Here is a 5,712-nt window from a genome sequence, read left to right as displayed (position 1 = left end):
GAAGCACAATTTCACATCATTCTGGGTTCATTTGTGTGAAAACAAGGTCCAATCAGGCTGAAACGTTACAGGAAGGTAGAATCTATTGAGTTGTAAGTGATCTGAACGTTTCATGATGATAGCCCTTTCCTAAGGGGGTCAAACCATGTCCCAAAGGTCACCGGATCTGGTGTCAATTTAAAGAAGTAGTCTAGTTACACATTTGTGGGCTTATAACTTGGCTTCTGAATGTCCTAGAGAGATCAGGTTTGTTTTAGTGTACTCCAATCAACAGCCCCTACAACCACAAAAAGGAATGGAGTCATTAGCACTTAAGGTTTGTAAATGGCACCCAGAAATATGCTGCACTAAGCACAATTTCACATCATTCCGGGTTCATTTGTGTGGAAACAAGGTCCAATCAGGCTGAAACGTTACAGGAAGGTAGAATCTATTGAGTTGTAAGTGATCTGAACATTTCATGATGATAGCACTTTCCTAAGGGGGTCAAACCATGTCCCAAAGGTCTTCGGATCTGGTGTCAATTTAAAGAAGTAGTCCAGTTACACATTTGTGGGCTTATAACTTGGCTTCTGAATGTCCTAGAGAGATCAGGTTTTTTTAGTGTACTCCAATCAACAGCCCCTACAACCATAAAAAGGAATGGAGTCATTAGCACTTATGGCTTGTAAATGGCACACAGAATTATGTTGCACGAAGCACAATTTCACATCATTCTGGGTCCATTTGTGTGTAAACAAGGTCCAATCAGGCTGAAACGTTACAAGAAGGTAGAATCTATTGAGTTGTAAGTGATCTGAACGTTTCAAGATGATCGCACTTTCCTAAGGGGGTCAAACCATGTCCCAAAGGTCACCGGATCTGGTGTCAATTTAAAGAAGTAGTCCAGATACACCTTTGTGGGCTTATAACTTGGCTTCTGAATGTCATAGAGAGGTCAGGTTTGTTTTAGTGTACTCCAATCAACAGCCCCTACAACCACAAAAAGGAATGGAGTCATTAGCACTTAAGGTTTGTAAATGGCACCCAGAATTATGTTGCACGAAGCGCAATTTCACATCATTCTGGGTCCATTTGTGTGAAAACAAGGTCCAATCAGGCTGAAACGTTACAGGAAGGTAGAATCTATTGAGTTGTAAGTGATCTGAACGTTTCAAGATGATAGCACTTTCCTAAGGGGGTCAAACCATGTCCCAAAGGTCACCGGATCTGGTGTCAATTTAAAGAAGTAGTCCAGTTACACATTTGTGGGCATATAAATTGGCTTCTGAATGTCCTAGAGAGATCAGGTTTGTTTTAATGTACTCCAACCAACAGCCCCTACAACCACAAAAAGGAATGGAGTCATTAGCACTTATGGTTTGTAAATGGCACCCAGAATTATGTTGCACTAAGCACAATTTCACATCATTCTGGGACAATTTGTGTGAAAACAAGGTCCAATCAGGCTGAAACGTTACAAGAAGGTAGAATCTTTTGAGTTGTAAGTGATCTGAACGTTTCAAGATGATCGCACTTTCCTAAGGGGGTCAAACAATGTCCCAAAGGTCACCGGATCTGGTGTCAATTTAAAGAAGTAGTCCAGTTACACCTTTGTGGGCTTATAACTTGGTTTCTGAATGTCCTAGAGAGATCAGGTTTGTTTTAGTGTACTCCAATCAACAGCCCCTACAACCACAAAAAGCAATGGAGTCATTAACACTTATGGTTGTAAATGGCACCCAGAATTATGTTGCACGAAGCACAATTTCACATCATTCTGGGTCCATTTGTGTGAAAACAAGGTCCAATCAGGCTGAAACGTTACAAGAAGGTAGAATCTATTGAGTTGTAAGTGATCTGAACGTTTCATGATGATCGCACATTCCTATAGGGGGTCATACCATGTCCCAAAGGTCACCGGGCCTGGCGTCACTTTAAAGAAGTAGTCCAGTTACACCTTTGTGGGCTTATAACTTGGCTTCTGAATATCCTAGAGAGGTCAGGTTTGTTTTAGAGTACTCCAATTAACAGCCCCCATTACCACTAAAAGGAATGGAGTCATTAGCACTTATGGTTTTTAAATGGCACCCAGAATTATGTTGCACTAAGCACAATTTCACATCATTCTGGGTCCATTTGTGTGAAAACAAGGTCCAATCAGGCTGAAACGTTACAAGAAGGTAGAATCTATTGAGTTGTAAGTGATCTGAACGTTTCAAGATGATCGCACTTTCCTAAGGGGGTCAAACAATGTCCCAAATGTCACCAGATCTGGTGTCAATTTAAAGAAGTAGTCCAGTTACACCTTTGTGGGCTTACAACTTGGCTTCTGAATGTCCTAGAGAGATCAGGTTTGTTTTAGTGTACTCCAATCAACAGCCCCTACAACCACAAAAAGGAATTGAGTCATTAGCACTTATGGTTTTTAAATGGCACCCAGAATTATGTTGCACGAAGCACAATTTCACATGATTCTGGGTCCATTTGTGTGAAAACAAGGTCCAATCAGGCTGAAACGTTACAAGAAGGTAGAATCTATTGAGTTGTAAGTGATCTGAACGTTTCATGATGATCGCACATTCCTATAGGGGGTCAAACCATGTCCCAAAGGTCACCGGGCCTGGTGTCACTTTAAAGAATTAGTCCAGTTACACCTTTGTGGGCTTATAACTTGGCTTCTGAATGTCCTAGAGAGATCAGGTTTGTTTTAATGTACTCCAACCAACAGCCACTACAACCACAAAAAGGAATGGAGTCATTAGCACTTATGGTTTGTAAATGGCACCCAGAATTATGTTGCACGAAGCACAATTTCACATCATTCTGGGTCCATTTCTGTGAAAACAAGGTCCAATCAGGCTGAAACGTTACACGAAGGTAGAATCTATTGAGTTGTAAGTGATCTGAACGTTTCATGATGATCGCACATTCCTATAGGGGGTCAAACCATGTCCCAAAGGTCACCGGGCCTGGTGTCACTTTAAAGAAGTAGTCCAGTTACACATTTGTGGGCTTATAACTTGGCTTCTGAATGTCCTGGAGAGATCAGGTTTGTTTTAGTATACTCCAATCAACAGCCCCTACAACCACAAAAAGGAATGGAGTCATTAGCACTTATGGTTTTTAAATGTCACCCAGAATTATGTTGCACGAAGCACAATTTCACATCATTCTGGGTTCATTTGTGTGAAAACAAGGTACAATCAGGCTGAAACGTTACAGGAAGGTAGAATCTATTGAGTTGTAAGTGATCTGAATGTTTCATGATGATAGCACTTTCCTAAGGGGGTCAAACCATGTCCCAAAGGTCACCGGATCTGGTGTCAATTTAAAGAAGTAGTCCAGTTACACATTTGTGGGCTTATAACTTGGCTTCTGAATGTCCTAGAGAGATCAGGTTTGTTTTAATGTACTCCAACCAACAGCCCCAAAAACCACAAAAAGGAATGGAGTCATTAGCACTTATGGTTTGTAAATGGCACCCAGAATTATGTTCCACGAAGCACAATTTCACATCATTCTGGGGCAATTTGTGTGAAAACAAGGTCCAATCAGGCTGAAACGTTACAAGAAGGTAGAGTCTATTGAGTTGTAAGTGATCTGAACGTTTCATGATGATCGCACATTCCTATAGGGGGTCAAACCATGTCCCAAAGGTCACCGGGCCTGGTGTCACTTTAAAGAAGTAGTCCAGTTATACCTTTGTGGGCTTATAACTTGGCTTCTGAATATCCTAGAGAGGTCAGGTTTGTTTTAGAGTACTCCAATTAGCAGCCCCCATTACCACTAAAAGGAATGGATTCATTAGAACTTATGGTTTTTAAATGGCACCCAGAATTATGTTGCACGAAGCACAATTTCACATCATTCTGGGTTCATTTGTGTGAAAACAAGGTCCAATCAGGCTGAAACGTTACAGGAAGGTAGAATATATTGAGTTGTAAGTGATCTGAATGTTTCATGATGATAGCACTTTCCTAAAGGGGTCAAACCATGTCCCAAAGGTCACCGGATCTGGTGTCAATTTAAAGAAGTAGTCCAGTTACACATTTGTGGGCTCATAACTTGGCTTCTGAATGTCCTAGAGAGATCAGGTTTGTTTTAGTATACTCCAATCAACAGCTCCTACAACCACAGAAAGGAATGGAGTCATTAGCACTTATGGTTTTTAAATGGCACCCAGAATTATGTTGCACGAAGCACAATTTCACATCATTCTGGGTTCATTTGTGTGAAAACAAGGTCCAATCAGGCTGAAACGTTACAGGAAGGTAGAATCTATTGAGTTGTAAGTGATCTGAACGTTTCATGATGATAGCTCTTTCCTAAGGGGGTCAAACCATGTCCCACAGGTCACCGGGCCTGGTGTCAATTTAAAGAAGTAGTCCAGTTACACCTTTGTGGGCTTATAACTTGGCTTCTGAATATCCTAGAGAGGTCAGGTTTGTTTTAGAGTACTCCAATTAACAGCCCCCATTACCACTAAAGGAATGGAGTCATTAGCACTTATGGTTTTTAAATGGTACCCAGAATTATGTGGCACGGAGCACAATTTCACATCATTCTGGGTTCATTTGTGTGAAAACAAGGTCCAATCAGGCTGAAACGTTACAGGAAGTTAGAATCTATTGAGTTGTAAGTGATCTGAACGTTTCATGATGATAGAACTTTCCTAAGGGGATCAAACCATGTCCCAAAGGTCACCGGATCTGGTGTCAATTTAAAGGAGTAGTCCAGTTACACATTTGTGGGCTTATAACTTGGCTTCTGAATGTCCTAGAGAGATCAGGTTTGTTTTAGTGTACTCCAATCAACAGCCCCTACATCCTCAAAAAGGAATGGAGTCATTAGCACTTATGGTTTTTAAATGGCACCCAGAATAATGTTGCACGAAGCACAATTTCACATCATTCTGGGTTCATTTGTGTGAAAACAAGGTCCAATCAGGCTGAAACGTTACAGGAAGGTAGAATCTATTGAGTTGTAAGTGATCTGAACGTTTCATGATGATAGCCCTTTCCTAAGGGGGTCAAACCATGTCCCAAAGGTCACCGGATCTGGTGTCAATTTAAAGAAGTAGTCTAGTTACACATTTGTGGGCTTATAACTTGGCTTCTGAATGTCCTAGAGAGATCAGGTTTGTTTTAGTGTACTCCAATCAACAGCCCCTACAACCACAAAAAGGAATGGAGTCATTAGCACTTAAGGTTTGTAAATGGCACCCAGAAATATGCTGCACTAAGCACAATTTCACATCATTCCGGGTTCATTTGTGTGGAAACAAGGTCCAATCAGGCTGAAACGTTACAGGAAGGTAGAATCTATTGAGTTGTAAGTGATCTGAACATTTCATGATGATAGCACTTTCCTAAGGGGGTCAAACCATGTCCCAAAGGTCTTCGGATCTGGTGTCAATTTAAAGAAGTAGTCCAGTTACACATTTGTGGGCTTATAACTTGGCTTCTGAATGTCCTAGAGAGATCAGGTTTTTTTAGTGTACTCCAATCAACAGCCCCTACAACCATAAAAAGGAATGGAGTCATTAGCACTTATGGTTTGTAAATGGCACACAGAATTATGTTGCACGAAGCACAATTTCACATCATTCTGGGTCCATTTGTGTGTAAACAAGGTCCAATCAGGCTGAAACGTTACAAAAAGGTAGAATCTATTGAGTTGTAAGTGATCTGAACGTTTCAAGATGATCGCACTTTCCTAAGGGGGTCAAAC

Source organism: Nothobranchius furzeri, chromosome 8 (genome assembly GCF_043380555.1).
Source record: "Nothobranchius furzeri strain GRZ-AD chromosome 8, NfurGRZ-RIMD1, whole genome shotgun sequence".
Lineage (NCBI taxonomy): Eukaryota > Metazoa > Chordata > Actinopteri > Cyprinodontiformes > Nothobranchiidae > Nothobranchius > Nothobranchius furzeri.
The sequence above is the reverse complement of the archived record's forward strand: the minus strand, read 5'-3'. Positions refer to the sequence as shown.